The following is a 25,710-nucleotide window of genomic DNA, read 5'->3' on the forward strand; positions in this document are numbered from 1 at the left end:
TTACTTAAGTCAAGTGATACCCCTTTTGCTAGGTAACATACTCACTGAAACATGTCACATACTCACCAAAAACTAGGAATGGCTATCTTTATTCTGCCTACACAAGGTTCATCCATGTTGTAGCATGTATCAATCAATATTTCATTTCTACTGCTGAATAGTTAGTACTCAGTTACATGAATAAACCACATTTGCTCATCCATTCACCAGTTAAAGGATATTTGGGTTGTGTGAACTTCTGACTCTCACAACCAATGCTGCTGTGAACATTCCCATGTAGGTCTTTCGGTGGACTTATATTTTCATTTCTCGTGAGAGAAATGCTCATGCCTCCTCAGTCATGACTGAAGCCATCTTAAACATTTATGAGTCATAGTTCTCTCCATTAAGGAGCTTAACATCAAAGACAGGTAAATGTTAATTACAGTTGAAACTGTAACAGGTAAATAGGAGTTCATTATACTATCTGTTTAAGTTCTATTTATGTCTAAAAATGCAAATAATGCTTTTTCTCTAGTTAAGGCAGATAAAACAGTACAAAGTTAACTATAAACATAAAAATTAATGATATAACATTAATATAAATCAGTAAAGTTCAGAGAAGGGAGAGAAAATTCCAGATAATACCTGGATAGGATTCTGAGTGGAATGGAGAAGAAAATGCCAACCATCGAAATTACATGGCAAGGTAATGTTCCCAAGAATAAGATCAAACCCCTTCCCTGAGGTCTGTTTTGCCTCCACTGTAGTCTTGCATTTGACATCCCCAACCCCTGCACATACCCACCCACCCACTCCTGCTCAGGACAGGAGTTGGGTTTCCATGGAGTCAGATTTGACTCCACATTAAGAAAACTAAAAACTATAGCTTTCCAGCAAGGCACTCATGGTCTTCCACATCTGCTCTCTTCTGTCTGCTCATTTCCTCTTCCAGGGCTTTCAGTGTCTCCTATACAGAAACAATTTCAAGGACCTGACTTTCTTCAGTAAAATGCTAGAGCTGTGTCAGAAGCTGGTAAGGCAACCTGGAGAAACCTCAGTTTTCTGTTGCCTACACCTTTGTTCTTAATACTATACTGGGCCATGAGTATTATAAAGAAGGAAAAGAGAATTTTAAAACTACATTTAATTAACAATAGTAACTTTAAGAAGATAGGATTAATCTGGAACCTCATCTTGAGAATCCTCTTTTAACCACCCCCTTTTGTAACCTATATTTACCCTTTCGATCTCCCACTTTCTCCTTCTGTGTCCTCCATTCTCAGCTCTTTCACTACTTCTCTCCATTATGGGGATGGGGGTTTACTACTCCGAGCATTTATTCTTCAAAGTGTATGGGAGTGATAACACAAAATAAGAATTGGAGCTCAGGCGTCTACCTTCCTCTCACTATGACTAGCTGTAAAACTGGGAGCTGAACAAAAGCATGAGGTCAGAAACGCACACCACCTGTCAACACCGTACACGTGTATTAATAATGGCGTCCCATCCCAACCACGCACTCATTCACACACACCCTCCACATAAAAGCAGCAGTTAATGTCTTTCAATGGGCATATGTGGAAGTGGAATATCTGACCACAAGATGGCAGTCCTACTCGTAGCTGAAAGTTTACTAGGAAATTTTGCAATGTTGCAAAAATACGTAATAAATTTAGGATTTTGTTATTTATGTAGCCAATATCAGGAATTGTTTCAGATCCTACCACACTTTGAACAGAATTTTTTTCGGGGGGGGGATTGCAGTTGTGTTTTTGATGTGTGGGCCATGTTATAACTGAAGAATAAGACATGCTGAAAACGACAAAATGTTGCTGAAAGAAATTAGACAAATAAGTAGACATTGTGTGTTCATGGACTGGCAGACTTAAAACTGTTAAGATGTCAATACTCCCCAACAGATTCAGCCAGTTCGTCTCAAAATTCCAATTTTGGGGGCAGGAGAAAGGTGTAGAAAAATCTATTCTAAAATTCATATGGAATCCCAAGAGACCTGAACAGAAAATCCTTCTCCTACCCCCAGCTTTACTGAGCTATAATTGACATGTAACATTGTATGAGTTAAAAAGAGAAAATGTGATTTGTGAAATGATTGCCATGATAACATCCGTAACCTCACAAAATTACATTTTGTTATTGTGTGGTGAGAACTTTAAAGAGCTACTCTCAGCAAATTTCAAGTATGCAATTCTCTCTCGCGGACACACACACACCCTACTCCAAAGAGTTACGTAAAAAAACTATGGTTAGTTTTATTTTCTACGTAACTTCAGACTACAAATAAATTCCAGAGAGCAGAGACCCGGAGTGGGCTTCAAGCGAAAGGCAATCAGTCCCGGCTTTCGAAGCCACCTCTCTCCTAGAGCCGCTGGCTTCCGAGGACGAGCGAGGCCGGAGACTGCGGCAGGAATCCCGGGAAAAGGGGCTGTTTCATTTGACGGTTCGGATCGGGAGAATCCACAGTGCAGGGGAGTTGCGATGGGCTGTCGTGGACACTGTCAGAAGATGACAGAGTGACTCTCCAAGCCAGGAATGGAAACCAAAAAGGGGTAAGCTAATTTACCCAATGAATATTTGCTTATGAAATTATGCGTCTCCCTATTCTGCATCTCGGAAGAATTGGATTGGTCCAACCTCCTCCAGGGAGCAGTAGAGTGCGGTCCGTATAGAGAGTCCCTTCACGTAGGGCGTGTGGGAAAGCGTGTCGCGGGGAAAGCTGGGAAACTCGTCGGTCACCGTCTTGCTTACTTCTGAGCGGGCTTTGACCGTGGCTCGGAGCAACCTTGAACGATGAAGCTGCTAACCAGAGCTGGGTTCTTCTCGGTGAGCACAGCCGGCGGGCTTGGGGAAGTGTTGGGGAGCCGTTTGTGAGCCGGCTGATACGTACCGGAGGCGCCTGGCTTGGGGTCCCTGGGCCTTCGCCTTGGGGCTGCCCTTCAGCTGAACCTTGCGGGCCAAACGGGCGGCTGCAGGCTGGGTGGGTCGGGCTCTGGAGGCCCCTCTCGTGCTCTGAGCGGAAGAAGCCGAACACCGGAAAACCTGAATAGATGGAAAGGGCTTGAGAGCGGAGGTGAGGCGACTAGGTGGAGAGACCACTGAAGGTCACTGCTGCACTTGAGTGCCGAAGCGATCGCGAGGAGGGGGCCGCCGCGGACCTAGCCCTCAACTCTTAGCCCATCAGCTGCGTCCTATGCTTCTGGGGCAGTTAGTTTCCCCAACGCTTAAGTGGGCTTATGAGCAAAATTGTAAGAAATGAGCTAAGGCCTGTATAGTAACCCTTACCACTATGTCTGGAACTTGATTATTATAACGGTGACCTCGCAGAATAATGTGTGCTTTCTCGAGATCACTTGTTCCTCTAGAGGGTCTCGGTGTGCTCTCAAGAACTACTAAAGGCTCCTCCTTCAAGCCCAAGTGAAACATAGCTGCCACTTGGGGGAAATTCTGTAGATGTCAGCGTATGTTCTCGTGGAGTGGTGTTTATCAGAGGGAGATGGGGAATACTTAAAAACCTCAAGTAGACCAGTTTATCCCCCAGGGGAAGTTGGCGCTATCTGTAGACATTTTTGGTTATAACAACTTGGCGGAGGGGTGGGGGTGTTGTTAAACATCATGCAGCGCATAAAGATAGCCCCCTACAAAAACGTCCCAAATGCCGATAGGTAACCTAGTAACCTGCCAGAGGGAGGTACAGAACAGGGAATGGAGTTTACCTGTACTTAATGTTGAAATAGATACGCTGTGGATGATACAAATGACTATGATTTAGGCTGTAATTGTCTTGCCCTTGGACAAAGTAATGGTTAATAACCTTTGAGAGAAGCCCAGTTAGACTGGCAAAAGATGGCGAAATTTCCTCAATTCCATCCATCCCCACCTTGCAGTAGAAAAAAAGACTCAAAGATAACAGAGTAGGAGAGGACCAATGTAAAAAAATTGCAGTAAACTTGAAAGCAGTTGTTCATGTTTCTAATTATAACACTTAGTTCCCATAAGAAATTTATGCATATTTTATTAAATACTAAATAACCTAGTAATTGACAGTTACTAGGATAATTTTGCAGCACGTTTGAGTGGGACAAATTACAGGAAGCACATAACCAATACACTCGCTGTTCAGGCACATTTGAGGGGAAATCACCTAAATTTCCCTTGGCAGTGGAACTAATGAGTATTCATACTTGAACTGCTATACCCACATATCTAAATTGTACTTTTTAGCAGGTCAAAAGCTAAAGTCACAAGTAGGGTTGCAAATACCACACCTAGCAAAAGATGAAATTGATGATGAAAAAGCAAAGCTGATTGTCATCTATAATTAAAATGTACTAACAGCAGTAAGAACTAGAAACCAGTTCAGTACAGCACTGATCTGAATGCACAACAAACAGCCCTGCTGGTCTCCACAGACCTAGGGGCATTGCAGCCTCTGATGGGGGGTGGGGGGTTCCTCACCATCTTGGAAGTACCAAGTTCAATTAACTCTTAACATCTCCACGAGTAATCTCATGAACCTTAGGCACAATCAAAATGAATTCTGTGGCATCATTTTCACACTCACACACACACACACCCCAAAAGTAAAGTTACACATTTTGAACCCATTATTGGACATTTAAGAGGACCCTGTTACCCTTCCAATGACTTCCAGATTCTCCATAATCAAGAAACTGCTGTGAATGAAGCTATTTTTAATCTCAGGGTAATGCAACTTTGTATTAGTCAAAGAAGGTAAAATCCCTGGTTGTATTGTCTCAGTGTAGCTTACAAGAGAGTACAGATACTATGGGAAATACTGGGGGCTTGGAGAAAATTTTTCTTGGTAGGCTTTGCCTTTCTTTAAAGATTACTAAAAGAAGGAGGTGAAGTCATTGCAATTGGAAATAGACTAAAAAGATGAGACTCTGAGCAGATAAGAGAATCAGTAATGCTAAAATCTATAAAGTGATGTGTATAGTATGTATTGTTCTTTTGAGAATTAAGTGTAACCTGTCTTTTTGTGTTTAGAGATTTTATTCCTCAAAGTTGCTCCCAAAATTAAAGCCACGGTTGCCCCTTCAGGAGCACCTGCACATCCTCAGGACATTGAGGTTAGTCCCACTGAGCTGCTCACTGGAACTCATACATACCTTTCTGTCCTTGGTAGTAGTAAAGACATTAATCACATCTCTATTTTATTTTAAATATAGTTTACCAAATTACCAAATGGCTTAGTGATTGCTTCTCTGAAAAACTATGTTCCTTTGTCAAGAATTGGTTTGTTCATTAAAGCAGGCAGTAGAAATGAGGACTCCAATAATTTGGGAACCTCTCATATGCTTCGTCTTGCATCCAGTTTGGTAAGCATGTGTACTACCTCACTATGTTTAGAAATGCTGTGGTATCTTGGTCCTACAGAAAAGAAAACCTAAAATCAACATCTGAGTATTAGTTTCTTGGAGCTGCCATGACAAATTACAGGCATACCCTGGAGATACCGCTTTATCGTGAGTCAAATGAATTTTTTGGTTTCCCAGTACATATACTATAATGTAGTCTGTTAAGTGTGTAATAGCATTGTGTCTGAAAAAACAATGTGCATATCCTAATTTAAAAATACTTTATTACTAAAAATCGCTAACCATCATCTGAGCTTTCAGCAGGTCATAATCATAGATCACCGTAACAAAAAATTAAAAATTGAAATATTGCAAGAATTAAAGTGAGACCAGGAGACACAGAGTGAGTAAATACTATTGGAAAAATGCCCTGTAAGACTTGATTGATGCAGGGTTGCCACAAACCTTTAATTTGTAAAAATATAATATCTATGATGTGCAGTAAGCGAGGTATGCCTGTGCTACAAACCGAGCAACTTAAACAACAGAAATTTATCCTCTCACAGTCCTAGAGAATAGAGGTCAAAGTCAGGATGTCAGTAGAGCCATGCTTCCTCTCAGGGCTCTAGGAAGACTTCCCTTGTCCCTTCCTAGCTTCTGACGGTTGCCAGCAGTGTTTGGTATTCCCTGGCTTATAGCTCTGCTGCTCCAACCTCTGCCTCTGTTGTCACATGGCCTTCTCTCTGTGTCTCTGTGTCCAGGTTTTCCTCTTATTTGATATTTCCAGTCACATTAGCCTGTAGGGCCCACTCTAATCCAGTATGACCTCATTTTAAATATTAATATTTGCAAGGATTATTTCCAAAGAAGGTCACATTCACAGGTTCTGGGTGAGCATGAGTTTGTTGTTCCCAGTGCAGTCACCTAATAGGTGAAAAAACACAGAATATTTGCCACAGAGCAGCATTAAATTCATGTCCATCTGAATGTTAGTTCTAGAGTATAAGAAACCAGTAAAAAAAAAATTGAATTCTAAAAAAAAGTGCCATAAATTGAAAGAAAATAACACTTTCCCATATGCAAATCTCTTTCAGAATAAACTGATGAATCCAGTACATTTGTATTTTTTAATGGAATATTTACTTAAACATACTTTATATAAAAATATATACTTAAGTTTTTTTGGTGCACTTTGTTTTGTAATTCTGAAATAAGAAAGACTCACTATTTAAGGTAAAGTTCCTCTTGAATCTAATGACAATTAGACATGAGATTTTGATTCAGTGTGATGTTTGGCAAACTCATCATTAAAAAGCTACTAAAAACAATTGTTATTCTTTTTCCAGACTACAAAAGGAGCTTCATCTTTCAAGATAACCTGAGGAATTGAAGCAGTTGGTGGTAAATTAAGGTTTGTTGAAAATTACTAGTAGGAAATAAAGAGTGAAAACACCAGAGAATACTCAATTATAAGGGAATTTTCTTTTACAGAGGTGGTTAAGGGTTTCTTAAAGTAAGGAACAAGAAAGAAAAGATTAATGAATTTGACTATATCAAAATGTAAAACATCTCATGCCTTAAAGTAAAAATTTAACGGGAAGTACATATTTGTAATAAAGATAACATGGAGAGGAATATTTTGAAAAATAAAGTACAAATTAGGAACAAAACAAAGAGAAAATGAGTGGACAAAGGTTAAGAACAGGCAATTCCCAGAAGAGGAAGCCAGAAACATTCATCTTTACTTATAATCAGGAGATACACACCCATTAGATTTTTTTATATATCATGTTGGCAGTGTTAAGGGAGATGGAGAATGTCTCACATTGCCAGTGGGAGGGTAATACAGTAAACTACTTAGAAAAGAATCAAGGAGTAATACTGAAAATGAGCATATTCTATAACTTAGCAGTTTCTAATCTACGTGTACAAAGCTGATGTATAGACGGGAAACAATTTAAATGCCCTTCTTGAGGGAAAATGGATACAGTCATATGATGGGACTACTACACAGCAGTTAAGGAATAAACTAGATCTAAGTATCAGTATAGCAGGGTTAAGAACAAAATGTTCTGTGGAAAAACAAGTTCTAAGATATTTTTAAGGTATGAGCATTTGTAATTTTTTAAATAAAGTAACAATATGTAATGCTTATAATTATGTTGTCTCTAGAGTGGAAGAGAGTAAAGGCATTAGCCTGGGAAGGAGACAAAGAAATCTTTAACTTTAGTTGCCATTTTATTAAATTGTGGTAAAACGTACATAACATAAAATTACCACTTTTAAGTGTACAGTTCTAGGTGTTAAGTGGCAGTATGCAGCCATCACCATCCATCTCTAGAATGTTTTCATATTCCGCAGCTAAAACTCTGTAGCTGTTAAACAGTAACTCACCATTCCCTTCTTCTTCTGGCACCTGGCAACCACTCTATGTTCTGTCTATATGAATTTGACTACTCCAGGTATCTCGGGTGGAATCATGTACAATATTTGTCCTTTCGTGTCTGACCTTCCTTAGCATAACATCTTCAAAATTCATCCATGTGTAAAAAGGATTTCCTTCCTTTTTAAGGTAGAATTATTTGCTTTTTATTTAAAAATTTTTTAAAATATTTTTAAAATTTTGTTGATGAATAATAATTTTTGTTTTTATCATATTTTTTTATACTTCAAAATAATTTTTCCCAAAGGAATCAGTTGATTTAACAAAGATATAAAGGAAAGCTTGTTCTTCTGATTTAGACAATTCACTGTAATTTATTTCTGATTCAGTGTGACTTCAACAAGGGAAAACATGGCTTACACTGTGGAATGCCTGCGGGATGATATGTAAGTACCTGCATGTGATTAGGGCATCTGCTTTTAGAGAAATGCTAAACTGCTGAGTTCTGGTCTTTTTAATGTGCAGTATGATCTCTCACTTTGGTTTTGGATTATAATTTACAGACTGCTTAGAACACTGTGCTTATAGCACAGCCTAAAGTTTAATATTGAGAGCATTACAGTTATGTGGAATGGATATTGGTTTTAAATTTTTGACTCGCAGCTCTTATCTTCATGTTTTCTGCAGTGATATCCTAATGGAGTTCCCTTCCACGGCACCAGAATTTCGTCGTTGGAAAGTAGCTGCTATTCAGTCTCAGCTAAGGATTGACAAAGCTGTTGCTATTCAGAATCCACACGCTCGTAAGTGCATTTTGAGATTACACTCAAAGATACTAAGTTTTTAAGAAGATTGATTTGTAGTAAAAGAAAGTAGCTGTTGAAATTTGTTGTTTCTAGACATTTATATTGTTGATTATTTTTCATCTGTGGTAGTATGTAAACTGATTATAGAATCCTAAGTGTTTTTCCTATTTCCCCTCTAGTATTTTTTTTTTTTTTTTGGAATCATTAACCTACAATTACATGAAGAACATTATGTTTACTAGGCTCCCCCCTTCACCAAGCCCCCCCTCACAAACCCCATTACAGTCACTGTCCATCAGCGTAGTAAGATGCTGTAGAATCACTACTTGTCTTCTCTGTGTTGCACAGCCCTCCCCGTGCCCCCCCCACACATTATACATGCTAATTGTAATGCCCCATTTCTTTTTCCCCATCCTTATCCCTCCCTTCCCACCCATCATCTCCAGTCCCTTTCCCTTTGGTAACTCTTAGTCCATTCTTGGGTTCTGTGAGTCTGCTGCTGTTTTGTTCCTTCAGTTTTTCTTTGTTCTTATACTCTACATATGAGTGAAATCATTTGGTACTTGTCTTTCTCCACCTGGCTTGTTTCACTGAGCGTAAGTAATACCCCTCTAGGTCCATCCGTGTTGTTGCGAATGGTAGGATTTGTTTTCTTCTTATGGCTGAATAATATTCCATTGTGTATATGTACCACATCTTCTTTATCCATTCATCTACTGATGGACACTTAGGTTGCTTCCATTTTTGGCTATTGTAAGTAGTCCTGAGATAAACATAGGAGTGCATCTGTCTTTTTCAAACTGGGATGCTGTATTCTTAGGGTAAATTCCTAGAAGTGGAATTTCTGGGTCAAATGGTATTTCTATTTTGAGATTTTTCAGGAACCTACGTATTGCTTTCCACAATGGTTGAACGAATTTACATTCCCACCAGCAGTGTAGGAGGGTTCCCCATTCTCCACAACCTTGCCAACATTTGTTGTTTGTCTTTTGGATGGTGGCGATCCTTACAGGTGTGAGGTGATATCTCACTGTGGTTTTAATTTCCATTTCTCTTATGACTAGCGATGTGGAGCATCTTTTCATGTGTCTGTTGGCCATCTGAATTTCTTCTTTAGAGAACTGTCTATTCAGCTCCTCTGCCCATTTTTTAATTGGATTATTTGCTCTTTGCTTGTTGAGGTGCATGAGCTCTTTATATATTTTGGATGTCAACCCTTTATCAGATCTGTCATTTATGAATATATTCTCCCATACAGTAGGATGCCTTTTTGTTCTATTGATGGTGTCCTTTGCTGGACAGAAGGTTTTCAGCTTGATGTGGTCCCACTTGTTCATTTTTGCTTTTGTTTTCCTTGCCTGGGGAGATATGTTCATGAAGAAGTCACTCATGTTTATGTCCAAAAGATTTTTGCCTATGTTTTTTCTAAGAGTTTTATGGTTTCATGACTTACATTCAGGGTCTTTGATCCATTTCAAATTTACTTTTGTGTATGGGGTTAGACAATGATCCAGTTTCATTCTCTTACATGTAGCTGTCCATTTTTGCCAACACCAGCTGTTGAAGAAGCTGTCATTTCCCCATTGTATGTCCATGTCTTCTTTATCATATATTAATTGACTGTATATGTCTTCCCTGTATGTCTTCCCTGTATATGTTTGGGTTAATATCTGGACTCTCTATTCTCTTCCATTGGTCTGTGGCTCTGTTCTTGTGCCAGTACCAAATTGTCTTGATTACTGTGGCTTTGTAGTAGAGCTTGAAGTTGGGAAGCGAGATGCCCCCTGCTTTATTCTTCCTTCTCAGGATTGCTTTGGCTATTCGGGGTCTTTTGTGGTTCCATATGAATTTTAAAACTATTTGTTCCAGTTCATTGAAGAATGCTGTTGGTAATTTGATAGGGATTGCATTGAATCTGTAGATTACTTTGAGCAGGATGGCCATTTTGACGAGATTTATTCTTCCTAGCCAAGAGCATGGGATGAGTTCCCATTTGTTAGAGTCCTCTTTAATTTCTCTTAAGAGTGTCTTGTAGTTTTCATGGTATATAGGTCTTTCACGTCCTTGGTTAGGTTTATTCCTAGGTATTTTATTCTTTTTGATGCAATTGTGAGTGGAATTGTTTTCCTGATTTCTCTTTCTATTAGTTCATTGTTGCTGTATATGAAAGCCACAGATTTATGTGTATTAATTTTGTATCCTGCAACTTTGCTGAATTCAGATATTAGTTCTAGTAGTTTTGGAGTGGAGTCCTAGGGTTTTTTATGTACAATATCATGTCATCTGCAAACGGTGACAGTTTAACTTCTTCTTTACCAATCTGGATTCCTTGTATTTCTTTGTTTTGTCTGATTGCCATGGCTAGGATCCCCAGTACTATGTTGAATAACAATGGGTAGAGTGGGCATCCTTATCTTGTTCCCAATCTTAGAGGAAAAGCTTTCAGCTTCTCGCTGTTCAGTATGATGTTGTCTGTCAGTTTATCATATATGGCCTTTATTATGTTGAGGTACTTTGCCCTCTATACCCGTTTTGTTGAGAGTTTTTATCATGAATGGATGTTGAATTTTGTCGAATGCTTTTTCAGCATCTATGGAGATGATCATGTGATTTTTGTCCTTTTTGTTGATGTGGTGGATGATGTTGATGGATTTTCGAATGTTGTACCATCCTTGCATCCCTGGGATGAATCCCACTTGATCATGGTGTACTATCCTTTTGATGTATTTTTGAACTCGGTTTGCTAATATTTTATTGAGTATTTTTGCATCTACGTTCATCAGGGATATTGGTCTGTAGTTTTCTTTTTTGGTGGTGTCTTTGCCTGGTTTTGGTATTAGGGTGATGTTGGCTTCATAGAATGAGTTTGGGAGCATTCCCTCCTCTTCTATTTTTTGGAAAACTTTAAGGAGAATGGGTATTATGTCTTCCCTGTATGTCTGATAAAATTCTGAGGTGAATCCATCTGGCCCGGGGATTTTGTTCTTGGGTAGTTTTTTGATTACCGACTGCTTCAATTTCATTGCTGGTAATTGGTCTGTTTAGATTTTCTGTTTCTTTCTGGGTCATTCTTGGAAGGTTGTATTTTTCTAGGATGTTGTCCATTTCTCCTAGGTTTCCAAGCTTGTTAGCATATAGGTTTTCATAGTATTCACTAATAATTCTTTGTATTTCTATGGGGTCCATCGTGATTTTTCCTTTCTCATTTCTGAGTCTGTTGATGTGTGTTGATTCTCTTTTTCTCTTAAGAAGTCTGGCTTGGGGCTTATCTATTTTGTTAATTTTCTCAAAGTACCAGCTCTTGGTTTCATTGATTTTTTTCTATGTTTTATTCTTCTCTATTTTATTTATTTCTTCTCTGATCTTTATCATGTCCCTCCTTTTGCTTTTAGGTCTCATTTGTCCTTCTTTTTCCAATTTTGATAATTTTGATTTTAGACTATTCATTTGGGATTATTCTTCCTTCTTTAAATAGGCCTGGATTGCTATATACTTTCCTCTTAAAACTGCTTTCGCTGCATCCCACAGAAGTGGGGGGTTTGTGTTGTTGTTGTCATTTGTTTCCATATATTGCTTGATGTCTATTTTGATTTGGTCATTGATCTATTGATATTTAGGAGCATGTTGTTAAGCCTCCATGTGTTTGTGAGCCTTTTTGCTTTCTTTGTACTATTTATTTCTAGTTTTATACCTTTGTGGTCTGAGAAGTTGGTTGGTAGAATTTCAATCTTGAGTTTACTGAGGCTCTGTTTGTGGCCTAATATGTGGTCTATTCTGGAGAATGCTCCATGTGCACTTGAAAAGAATGTGTTTCCTGTTGCTTTTGGGTGCAGAGTTTATAGATGTCTATTAGGTCCATCTGTTCTAGTGTGTTGTTTAGTGCCTCTGTGTCCTTACTTTTTTTCTGTCTGGTGGATCTGTCCTTGGGAGTGAGTGGTGTGTTGAAGTCTCCTAAAATGAATGCATTGCATTGTATTTCCTCCTTTAATTCTGTTAATATTTGTTTCACATATGTTGGTGCTCCTGTATTGGGTGCATATATATTTATAATGGTTATATCCTCTTGTTGGACTGATCCCTTTATCATTATGTAATGTCCTTCTTTATCTCTTGTTATTTTCTTTGTTTTGAAGTCTATTTTTTCTGATACTAGTACTGCAACACCTGCTTTTTTTTCTCCCTGTTGTTTGCATGAAATATCTTTTTCCATCCCTTGACTTTAGTCTGTGCATGTCTTTGGGTTTGAGGTGTCTCTTGTAAGCAGCATATAGATGGGTCTTGCTTTTTTATCCATTCTATTAGTCTGTGTCTTTTGATTGGTGCATTCAGTTCATTTACATTTAGGGTGATTTTTGAAAGATATGTACTTATTGCCATTGCAGGCTTTAGATTCGTGGTTACCAAAGGTTCAAGGTTAGCTTCTTTACTATCTTACTGTCTAACTTAACTCTCTTATTAAGCTATTATAAACACAGTCTGATAATTCTTTATTGTCCCTTCTTACTCCTCCTCCTCCATTCTCTATATGTTAGGTGTTTTATTTTGTGCTCTTTTGTGTTTCTTCTGACTGCTTTTGTGAGTAGTTGATTTTATTTTTTGCCTTTAGTTAGTATTTGGTTGGTCTGCTTTCTTTGTTGTGATTTTATTTTCTCTGTTGACATCTATTTAGCCTTAAGAGTACTTCCATAGTAGAGCAGTCCCTTTAAAATATCCTGTAGAGGTGGTTTGTGGGAGGCAAATTCCCTCAACTTTTGCTTGTCTGGAAATTGTTTAATCCCTCCTTCATATTTAAATGATAATCGTGCTGGATACAGTATCCTTGGTTCAAGGCCCTTCTGTTTCATTGCATTAAATATATCATGCCATTCTCTTCTGGCCTGTAAGGTTTCTGTTGAGAAGTCTGATGATAGCCTGATGGGTTTACCTTTTAGGTGACCTTTTTTCTCTCTCTAGCTGCCTTTAATAGTCTGTCCTTGTCCTTGATCTTTGCCATTTTAATTATGTGTCTTGGTGTTGTCCTCCTTGGGTCCCTTCTGTTGGGAGTTCTGTGTGCTTCCGTGATCTGAGTCACTATTTCCTTCCCCAGTTTGGGGAAGTTTTCAGCATTTATTTCTTCAAATACACTTTCTATCCCTTTTTTTCTCTCTTCTTCTTCTGGTACCCCTATAATGCAGATATTGTTCTGTTTGGATTGGTCACACAGTTCTCTTAATCTTTCATTCCTGGAGATCCTTTTATCTCTCTCGGCATCAGCTTCTCTGCGTTCCTGTTCTCTCATTTCTATTCCATTAATGGCCTCTTGCATCTCGTCCATTCTGCTTTTAAGTCCTTCCAGAGATTGTTTTATTTCTGTATTCTCCCTCCCAACTTTATCCATTAGGTCTTGCATTTTTCTCTGCATCTCTATCAGCATGGTTATGACCTTTATTTTGAATTCTTTTTCAGGAAGATTGGTTAAATCTATCTTCCAGGTTCCCTCTCAGGCAATGTCTGGGATATTCTTGTCTGTATCAAATTCTTCTGTCTTTTCATGACAATAGAGGTAGTCGTAGGCAGTTGGCGTGTGTCATCTTGGAGAACAAAGTCCCTTATTGCTTGCCTGTTGCCTTCCCTGCCTGTGAGAACAGCGACCCCTAGTGGCTTTGTGCTGGGCAGCTGCGCGCCGACAGGGCCTCTTAGTGTGGCCCAGGCAGCTGCTGTGGGCGGCGTAGCTGCCCTCAGGCTACTGCCTCACTGTGGAGGGGCCACGCCGGAGGGGGAACGGGCGGGAGGCTGTTTATCGCCAAGAGGGGCCTCAGAGCTGCGGTGCCGCCCAGGTTGTTAGAGCACCCATAGTTCTCCGGGATTCCCAGCGGCTGGGCTAAGTGTGCCGAGGTGCTTCTGTCCAGCTGTGAGGCTTCTGTCCCTTTGAGACTTTCAAAAAAACACTCTTTTGTCCCAGGGGCGCCAGCTGCAGGGACCCACTTGCAGGTTTTACTTTCTGTTTCCCTAGTATCCAGCACACCATGCACTGTGTGTCTGCGCTCCCGGTGTGGATGACTAGGGCTGGGTATTTAGTAGGCCTGGGTTCCCTTTCCCTTCCTGCTCTGACTCCTCTCCTCCTGCTGGGGAGCTGGGGTCGGGGGCGCTTGTGTCCTGCCGGGCCGCAGCTTGTATCTTACCCCCTTTGTGAGGCACTGGGTTCTCGCAGGTGTAGATGTAGCCTGGCTGTTGTACTGTATCTTCTGGTCTCTGTTTTAGGAATAGTTGTATTTGTTGTATTTTCAAAAATATATATGGTTTTGGGAGGAGATTTCCGCTGCCCTACTCACACTGCCATCTTGGCTCCTCTCCTTCCATGCCATGTTCTTTTACCTGGGGAAGATGCCTCTGTATTATTTTTTAGGGCCTCAGAGGCTGGCCTGGTTGAAAGTTAAAAGCTGAGACTCATTGATAGGATTATCATCTTTATCAAATTTTGAACGACACTCATTAGACCAATGCTTCCCTTTTCTACATTTTGGGCAAACAGATGGCAGTTTATTTTTGACATTTAACTCTTTTGCTCTCTTTTGTGATCTGCAGTCCCTTTTCATATGTCTTTGTTTACCACAGCCAAAACATTTCAGATTTCTTAAATTTCCCCTTGATCTTCCCTTCATAGCGGTTGCTAGTGAGTTAGCTTGATATGTAGGAGAACCCACATGAGCACAAGCCTTAATATAATCTTCCATTCCAGCTCCCACAGCTTTTAAGGGTTGAATAACTCTTTGGCATTCTGTATTAGCATTATCATAAGCTAGTATTTGCAACAACATTTCTCTTAAATCTGGATGGGCTATAGTCCTTCTCAAATTATCTTGTAATCTCACAATAAAGTCAACATATGGTTCATTAAGTCTCTGTTTAAGCTTACTGAACGGTAAAGTGGGCTTTCCAGCTGCTTGGATCTTTTCCCAAGCTTTCAGACAATATAGATGTACTTGTGTTACTGCTGTGTCCTCATACCCAGCTTGTCTCTCTAACTGCAGCCAATATCCTTGTCCTGTCAGTTTTTCAGCAGTTATAAGACCAGAGGATTGGCACACTGATTTCTCAAACTCAAAGCTTGTGCTTTTGCTTCCTTATATCACCATGCTTTGAATTGTCAAAATTCAGAAGAGATTAAATAGGTACTAGCTAATAAGTCCCAATCATGAGGAATCATCCTTTCTTGTTCCATTAACCCTCTCAAGAGACCCACAACTTATGGTGAATTAGTGCCATAAGCAGAAATGGCTTGTTTGAAATCTTTTAATGTCTTATAAGGATTAGGCATATAAAGTTCTCTGACTCCACCTTGTGGAAAATCGGCATCTTCACCTGGCTCAAAAGGGGTTAAGTTAACTGGTGCTAAGGGTGCCAAATAAGCATCTATATCACCCTATCTCCGGGCTTTGCATATTCCTGCCACAAAGGCAGACACTGCAGAGGCAGAGGCTGAGAATTTTTTATGATGAGAGAGATGGAACAGGACTTTCATCATCGTTCTCTGAGGAGGGAGGCGATAAAGAGGAGTCAAAAGAATGTGGAGATGAGGAACATTTACTTGATTTTGCCACATCATCTAAGAGTTCTCTCTCTTCTTCCTGTGCATCAGATTTAGTCTCAGACAGTGGGGCAGTCTGCAAAGGCTACAAGGCAAAAGCAGTCAGATTACATAAAGACCAGACAGGCACAGGGATTACATCCCCCTTTCTGTGAGCCTTTTTAAAGTCTCTTAATACATTATTCCAATCAGTCTGTTCAAAGGTTACCTGTGGTGGCAGCCAATAACAATGCTTCTTAATATATTTATAAAGCTGAGCAAAATCTCTTTTAGAAGTTCTCACTCCTGATGTTTTTAGGAGGGCACAGAGCAATTGTAAATAATCCTCCGGTTTAGCTGTTTTGGTTTCAGTTGTCCCTGACGTCTCGATCCTATTCCTACACGCGATTTCTCAGGAGTCTTACCAGATAGACAATCTTCGGAGCCTGTCTGCTCTGCTTTTCAAGGGTCGCCCGAGCAGAGCTTCCCCGCTCTGGGTTTCAAATGTCGCCGTTCTGAGTCTCAGTGGTCTTTGTTCTGAGATTCAACCGTCCCTGTTTGGGAGCCACTTGTTGGTCTCCTCCCTGCTTCCGACCCACAGACAAGAGAGGAGACACAATGAGATATTGGAGATCTGGAAGGTCCAGCCAGGGGACTCAAGGAGTAACAGCTCAAGAGCAATGCTGAAAAGGCACTCCTCATATTTATTGAGTAAATGAACTTACAATGAACTCAAACATCATTCTCCGGCCTTGAGTCTAGCCCAAGGATGCGACGCTTCTCAAGGAAACCAAAACTGAGTGAAGGCAGCTCCAAGCCATGAGAACTGCTTTGGTTCTCATCACTCAGCCCTTAATTATACATCAACAGAGTGTGTGGGAAAAACAATCAAGTCATGTGTGCTTATGCATTTGATTTCTGCCTTATGTGAATTATGTATTAACCCCATCAATCCCACACCCATCTCTTGATTTAGTTTAAAAATGAACATACATGAATTCTCAGAGATTATTTTATTAAGAAAGTTGTGAAAAGAATATGGGGGTTGAAGTCAGAACTCAGTTCCAATTCTGGCTGTGCCGTTTACCAGCTGTGTGGCTCTGGACATGTTAGTTGGCCTTTTTGAGCTTTATCTTTATATATAGGATATAAATGAGGATAATACCTCCTACCCTTCAAGGCTCCTGTAAAAATTAAGAGTTAATATATCTGAAACACCACAGTACATGTGGTAGGTATTGTTGTTGTTAAGGACAAAATAGAGTCATTTCATCACATTGGATACATGGAATATAATGTAGTTGCTTATTTACCCATCATATAGTCACCAAAAGCACTCTGATTTTTTTAAATCTAAGGTATATCACTGTTTTAGACCTGGATCTCTGTGTCATTTTTACCATATGCACTGTATACTTACCTGGATTGCTGCCTTCTTCCACATTACTGCACTGAGAAAAGAGTACCAGACAACCTATCCAAATGTTTATATGCAAGTGCTGTTCTTCATATCAAAGGTAACATATACTGGGGAATTTTCCAGTAATGATGACATTATACTAAACTAAAACCATTCTGTCAAACTTCTTACTCTAGCTAGGTGGATTATGGATATAGTCAGTAGCCCCAAGAGTAGATTTTCCTCCAACTAGCTAAGTATTAGTGAGGTCATTAATTGAACCTCATTAATTGAACTCAGTAACTAAGTGTAAATGAGTATTCTAAAAGTAAAGGATGATTGATAATCACAGGTAGCCTAGAAGATGATGTTAAAATCCTACATTTGCTTATTAGGATGCATAAAATGAGAAAATACATATTTTGTCCTGTACATAAAATAATTACTTTGAAGTTAAATTTAAATTTTTTAAAAAAGTAATGAATTACTTAGGAACCATAACAAGGAATCTTATTTAAAACATATAGACAGTAATATATCAGCATGTTAAGTCACCTTTAGGACTCCTAGATAAGATTCAGTGGGTTAGAATAAGAAGACAAAATGGGTTAGAATAAGAAGACAAACTCTTGTGTGTTGAAATGCTGATATAGAACTAATCCCCAGAGCTTTAGAAGACTGTTTCTATATGTGCCTACTTAGCTACAATCCAGTAGGTAGCTATCATCCAGTAACCATTTAGAATCACACCAGTAGCTCATAAAAGATGTCTGCTTTAAGTGGACCACCCTGTATTTAAGATTTGATTTCCTTCGTTGTGAATATCTTCATAGTTACTAGGAAAGTGGGTACATTATGGGTTTTCCTCCTTTGCTGTTTATTTTATTTTTTGTGTCTATAAGTTGTTGGCCAGTGCTTTTGTTCTCTCTGTTAGCCTAATGTTAAAATATTGTATCCCTTATCACTTTCTACTGCCCTTCCTCTTGGCAAATCCCCAACTTGTCCATTCAAGCAGTTTTGTACTCAGATGAAAAAGTCTGAGGTGTAGATGTCATCAGCTATTCCAAATGATCAAAGACACTGGTACAGTTCAGATTTTTCTGGTATCCCATTAAATACCAACCATAGCCCTTTACTGTGCTCAGCTTCTGTTTCTCTGAGCTGCAGTTTTTACTGAGTTTTTAGAACTTGCAGTTCTCTAACTAGGACTGACTTTTGACCTGTATTGTTATAGGCTACAGAGGCATTAACTCCTTTTCTGTGAAACTGCTCTCTTTTATACATTCCAAAAATTATTTAGAGATTCTGATTTGTTGTTGATATACTTGTCATTTTTCCCATGCTGTTAGAGAGTTTTATATATATAGTTACATCATTTCAGTGGGATTTGGAGAAGAGTAAATTCACTCACTTTACTTTCTGAAGGTGTTTAATAAATGTTAATTGAATGAGAGGAATCAGTAGTGCAGTTGATTTGAGCTAAATAGTAACAAGTATTTGTGAGAAACTTAGTCCATGTTCACTTACTGTCTTTTAAATATTTATAATGAGAAAGTATGATAATTTTCCTAAGATGACATCTTTTTCTAGGTAAGTCAGAAATGGTTTAAATTCCATAATCCCCATATGGCCTAACCATATGTGTAATCAGTTAGAGTGCAGGAGACATAATGAAGTGTCTAAGAGCAAGGTTCTGGAGCCTGGGTTCAGATTCTTCCTATTCCACTTACTGGCAGTATGGTCTTGGCCAACATACTGGAGAAGTCTGTTAGAGGATGAAAGCATTCACTGTACAAAGTACTAAAGGGCTTGGCACATAGTACTATGTAGGCAGCTATCTTAAAATTGATCAAAAGTACTGTGTAGTTTAAGGTTGTAAATATAAATATTACCATCCTGGAATATACATTTTGGCCAAATTGGCCAGAGTTTTTACCTTACATAATGAATAATACCATTACTGTAATAACATGGGAAAAGGACCATGTGTGTTTTACATATTTCAAAAAATTTTAAATAATAGGAAGAAAGCAAGACCTAATTGAATACAAATTGAAACCAATGAGCCTGTGTACCAAATTGATAATGCAACTACCAAGGGAAAATAAGTAACTTTTGAACACAGTATTTGTGCTTCCTTAATGGGGTATAGTCTGAGGACAAAAAGAACAGCAAAGAAATACTGAGCTTAGTAGGCAGCAAACCCCCTACAGTAGCTCTTCATGGGAGATGTTATTCCCACTTTGCTGATGAGGAAACATTCAGAGAGGAGAGTGATTTGCTTGGCATCTAAGTAGGTGGTGGAGCTGGATTCAAAACTTGTGCTCTGGTCTTGATAGCACACTGTTCTGTTGTTTTTTATAGTGTGCCACTCCAGTGAGTTCCTATGCTACCATCCTGATTCCTTTAGTACCTACTTCCTTTTCTTTTATTGGCATCAGCTGTGATTATTAATCATGACTACCTCTCTGAAATCTGCCTTACTAAATTAAAGGTATATGACTCTTCCCATGCTTTTCTTTACAAATTCTAATATGACCTGACAGATTTTTCTCTTGATTCTCATTTCTCATACTTCACCAATAACTAGTTTCCTGAATTGTCAAAGTCATGGTTACTTATAGATATAGTCTATGGATGACAGCCTGGAAGTTGTACATGAGAGAGCTGCATTCTTAAAGACATTCATCTCTTTCTGATTTTGATATCAGTTGTGACTTGGTGGAGAGACATATAGTAGGACAGTAATAAAGAATGCATTTGTTACAGGAGAGATAGTAGAAACAAGTATTACTTTGTAAACAGTACTTTTGAAATGATTCATTCATTAAGGAAGGCAAATAAAAATAGCAATGAAACAAAGATAATAATAACTGGCTGTTAAATGAACTCTATGTCTTGCAAGTTGGTCTAAACATTAACCTAGAATTGCCCAAGAACGTGAATAAGCTTTATTTATGGAGAGTTGCCTCCTTGAAATCTGACATCCTCTTTTTTCCTTATCTCCAGGTCACTGAGCCCCGGGAAGATGCAAGTTTTCAGCAGGAAATCAATCAAGACACTGACGGGAGGAAGAGAGAAGCCTCCTGGGAGGAAAATCTTCTAGAATGAGATGGAACATCATGGCATGCTCCTGGGATCTGAGGGTACCCAGGAGTCTGTGGAGAATAAAAAGGAACCAGAGTTTTTCCAGATTCCATCCCTTCCTAAGGCACTACCTGAATTTTCAGATGGTTTAATTCAAATCTCCCCTGAGGTAGAAGTTGGAGGTCCTGGTTTTTCATGCATTTGGTTGCCACAATCTAGAACCATTTGAAACTGGAGTTAAGAGACTCAGATTGGGAGGGAACTATTTTAACAAGATGAAATTAGAGCCATAGGATTGTAATAGATAGCCTATCATATGCCAAAAACAGCACACATTTTGTAAATGTTTATTTTGAACATGTTACCTTAAGAATTATATTTATTTTTATATTCTCTATACACTTATTTTAAATAGTTTGGAAAGAGTCATGGTTTGAAAAGATGCTATTCTTACGAAGTTTTGTGATAAACAATTGTCACTTAACAGTGTTGTTGCCAACACTATACATACATAAAGTTTTGTTTCCATTTTGCAGGAGAGGTTTCTGTGTTTTTATCTCTTATATTTACATAATATATCATTTATGCTTACAGCGAGGTGGGTAGTTCTCTCAAGTTCCTATAAATACATATTTTTATGTTTAGTCTTCATTATTAATTTGTAAGAATTCAGTTGTACTTTTTTAAAACTTGCCTTGAAGACTTGTTTGTATGTTGTTTTAGACTATGAAAGAGGGTCATGCAGAGCATCTGTGGGGAAATGTAATAAAGCTGGGGGTCTTCTCAACATCATAATGTGTGTGGCTGTCCTGGGCTGGCGTACCTGTTCACTGTCAAATGACACTGTTGCTTCCTGAGGGGGTCATGACTATTCAACAAACATCTTAATTCTGGAAAATAATTCCTGACTCAATTTTTTACGTAGAAACACCAAAGGAAGGTAAAGCAGATATTAAGCGAGAGCCTTAAAGCAGGAAACGAGAACATATTGAAGGAGAAAGGTGGGGAGTAGAGAAGAGGAAGAAAGTGCACTGGGTGCATAGATAATAATCCAAAATTCAAAATGAAGGAAAAGTGACTCAACAAAACACACTCCTGGAAACAGTCCATGCAAAGCAGACCCACAGACTCAAGGAAATGCACCCAGCATTTTAATCATGATGGGACTTTCTGTCACAACCTCCAATGCCAGTCTTATGTGGTAGAATGTGTATTTACGTAGGAAAAAGTAAAAAAATGGGGGTGCTGGGGAAATTTCTGAGACAGACAAGAAGATAGGAAGAGCTACAGTTGTTGAGTAATTGTGGAGAAGAGAAAGCTGGTGACATGAATACGTGGAGGAAAGCATCTTGCAGATGGGAGCATCAGAGGACTGGACAGTCCCAAATACCAGGCTTCTGTGTCCTCAATGCACCTCCTTCCTGGCACATAGATGTGTATCACCCACCAGGAAAGCTCACCTGAGTTTCAGTGGCCAGAGGTTTTAGTAGGGTTTCCCTGTTTACATGGGATTGAGTCAATCACTAGCCATACATTTTGAACTCAATGTCCAGCCTCCTTCCCCATCCCAGAGAGGGGCCTGATATCATGGGGCTCAAATCCCCATTTCATCACACGGTTGGTCTTTCTGCATGGCTGACCCCTCCCCTGACTTGCCTCCCTTGGCACTGACTTGGGTGTGCTCAGTAGGGCAGGGGCCGAGCGTGAGTAACAGACAAACTCCCCTTCCACTCAGGAAACCTCCTGCCCAGGCACCAGGGGCAAGGACTGGCCAAATTCTTCACTGTACAACACTGACCCACTGTTGGAAGTCTGCCAGAACTCAGGTGCTCAGGGAAGGTAAACATTTCAGGACAGCTATGACGAGAGGTTACGGAAGCTGAAGAAATGAGAAGGGTTGAAACAGTGAGGGGCTCACAAGGCAACCGGAATAGCTAGGTGGTGTGAGAAATTTAGCAGATGGGAGCAGCTCTCTCTACACAGAGGTAGCTAATGACATGAGCAGCTGAGTGAAGAGAAGCCACAGGAGAAGCATATCTGTGAGTCAGTGGTCAGGGTGCAGTTCTGCTGAATGACATCAGCTGACAATCATGGAGCAACTGCAGAAAACCACCAAGGCCAGAAGAGCCACGGGGACTTTGTGCCTAATTACAACAGTTCGATGAGCTGGACATTATTCAGAAATGGGACAAGGCAGATGGCCTAAGGGCAGCAGAGGAACTACATTCAGCATGTACGGAAACAAGTAGAAACAATCTGATGGGAGCAGCTTGGAAACAGTTACAGCTTCTAAGACATGGCAACAACCTAAATGTCCCAGAGACAAAGGGATAGAGTAAATGAGGTATAACACATACAATGGAATATTACTCAGGAAATCCCACTATTTGTGACAACACGGATAGAACTGGGAGACTACGCGAAGTGAATTAGGTGCGTTGAAGAAGGACAAAACTGTGATACCATTTATATGAGGTATCTGAGAAAGCCAAACATAGAGAACCAGGAAATGCAAAGGTGGTTGTCAGGAGATGGAGGACGGGGGAGAGGGAACTGTCAGTGAGCAGAAAGCTCCAGTTACACAAGATGAGTGAGTCCTAGCAAGCCTGCTGTACCACATGATGCCCACAGGTAACAATGAGCTGCTCTACTCTTGGCAGCAAGTTTACCTGCTGACGCCACTGGGGATCTCGGGGAAGACTCCCCACCCAACTGTTAAAACATGAAGGTAAGATCATGACTCTCACACTGTGTGTGAGATACAAATGAACATATGCTGAACATTTTATTTAAATCGAGGGAACCAGCAACTGTTGTAACCGGTTCAAAAGAGATCCCGAGAAGCACACATTACACATCAGGAATGTGGAAAGGAATGTGTAAATGGAAAACTGAAGGCAAAACTGGGTTTTCTCTTGGTGGGGTGGTGGCGGGCAGAAGCCAGCTGAGCTTCCATGAAGCAGGACAGAATTTGCATAGGGTCCCTACAACTCAAAAGAGGGTAAAGTAGCTCAAAGATCAAGAAAGGGCTGGAATCAAATAATGCAGAAGGATGCCCTCCAAACAATGCTCAGTTTTCCAGGGAGACACACACTTCTTTTTCAACAGAATGGTGTATTCTGTTCAGTAGGTAACTTTATGGTAGTTTTTGTCTTTCCGTTTTGTATTTTTATGACTTTTCTCTAGTTGTCACGAATCAAAGTGGTTTGGAAAAGGTAGTATCTTGTCCCAACAAGAGGGAGACATCCTAGGCTAGTGCTCTAGCATATCATCGCTGAGCTCTGCTTACACTTCACTTATGATGGTTAAGTGAACGCCTTTTCCCTCCCTTACCAAGGTCATGTGCAGACCTGAAGCCCCTAAATCCAAATATGCATTCTAAAAGCTCCCATTCCTCATGCTTACAGAGAGTCCCCACACAGGGCTCCAACTCCTCAACCCTCATTCAACTTCATCTGGAAGGAGTTTCAGGCACATAAATGTCCAAAAGAAATGTAAGATAGGCCAGATGACAAGAGATTCTCCCAACATGATCAACTCTCTGAAGGACTACAATGGTCTTATTTGACACTAACAACTACTGTCCCACCACAGAGCTCACTGGCTAAGAGTGCTGAAATGAAGCAACCTCAGTTCTAACACTTACACATACTTCAGTTGGTACATGGAAACTGCTTAGAACAGTTTATGACACAAAACAAATGCTTAAGTCAAGCTATTAATTTTCTTACAATTTGCTGACTTCCTAAAGTCCTAAAAACTAGTCATGTCCCTGACATAACACTGTGACTTAATTCTCAAAATGTACAAGAGCTCTCATACTCCCAGGTTTTATTTGGTTTAACACCTTAAACACCAGATTCTCTAAAGCTGCCTCTATGATTTTATTTTATGTATCTTAAAAATTTTTTGATTCTCTGAACTATTGTTAGTTGCTCTCATCCACATTCAGGGAAATAAATACTGACAGTCCTATACTCAGAAATCTAATTCCTTGAGCCCCAAAGCTCCAAATATCAAGACTTAAACATTGGAGATGTTATCAAGAAGATTTTTCATTACCTGGGTTCACAGTATATATTCAAACTAGCATTGCACTAATCTTTCTAAAATATCTTCTGTGCTAGGATCCTAAGCTATGCCTCATTTATTCCCAATGACAATGACAATTCTGTGTCCAGGTTCCTGTTTATGCAATTTCACTTCTGCTGTTGTCTATACTCAAAACCTACCTATGTTTCAGGGGAAGCTTTGAAATATTTACCAAATCTCTTACCAATTTTTTGAAGCTATTCTTCTCTTCATTTTTAAAACAGCTCTAACACAAAGTTGAATAATGTGCATTTGACAATAAATGCTCCATGTGAAACCTGAATTGGAAACTAGTTTAAGCAGAAAAGATGGCAGCATGAGAGGTGAGACAGAGGCTTCCACCTAAAACCACATATACTACGAAAATATAATTAATACAACTAATCCTGAAAATATAATTAATACAACAGGAAAGAGGGCTGCACCAGACTGCATACAGCTGGAGAAAAGAATAAGCCTCATGGAACAGGGTAATGTACCAAAGCTGTGGTCCGGCAGGACCCAAGCCCTTCCCCCACCCCAGCTCACCAGCGGGAGGAAGAGAAATGGAGCAGTGAGGGAGTGGAGGCCTGGGACTGCTGAACACTTAGCTCTGGAGATCTGCTCTGGGAGCACAAACCTACATTACACAGTGCTCTCATGATTAGGGGGGCTGAAAAGCTAAGACAGGCAGAATACCTGGGGTGACAGAGATTCCAGCTGCTGGTGGAAAACAGGGATCCATATCTGGCTGCTATGGGACAAAAGAAAGGCGGACAGTCTGAGAAACTTCCCCACAGTAAGAGGCCTCCTAAAGGGACAAGGATTGCACAGAGCTTACTGCTCAGGAGAAAGGACAGGTAGACAAAATTGTCCGGGTGCACTCTCCCCAGCAGGCTGGGAACTTTCACAATCCTCAAGCACTCCCTCCCCGGGTCTGGCCATGTAGCTCCAAGGCCCCACTCTGTGATACGGAGCCTGCTGTGCCTTCCTCCCAGAGAGCCCACACCTGGCTTGCAAACCGGCAAACTCTGCCCTGGCATCAGGCCAGCCAGAGAGAAGCCCCACCTATAGCAGCTACAAACACAAAGCACAAAAGC

General features: G+C 39.9%; 1 long non-coding RNA gene across 3 annotated transcripts; it reads left to right on the forward strand.

The window, feature by feature from the left end:
- Positions 1-2,671: 2,671 nt before the first annotated feature.
- Positions 2,672-21,334, forward strand: LOC108394399 (uncharacterized). Of its 3 annotated transcripts, XR_012122290.1 has the most exons (8): positions 2,672-2,823; positions 5,008-5,090; positions 5,398-5,486; positions 6,665-6,729; positions 8,091-8,147; positions 8,389-8,504; positions 17,412-17,570; positions 20,462-21,334. It is a non-coding gene; the product is annotated as an uncharacterized lncRNA (long non-coding RNA). The 3 variants fall into 3 exon arrangements; XR_012122289.1 differs by lacking the exon at positions 17,412-17,570; XR_012122291.1 differs by lacking the exons at positions 2,672-2,823; positions 17,412-17,570 and adding an exon at positions 2,830-3,070.
- The last annotated feature ends 4,376 nt before the right edge of the window (positions 21,335-25,710 follow it).

Source organism: Manis javanica, chromosome 10, assembly GCF_040802235.1.
Source record: "Manis javanica isolate MJ-LG chromosome 10, MJ_LKY, whole genome shotgun sequence".
Lineage (NCBI taxonomy): Eukaryota > Metazoa > Chordata > Mammalia > Pholidota > Manidae > Manis > Manis javanica.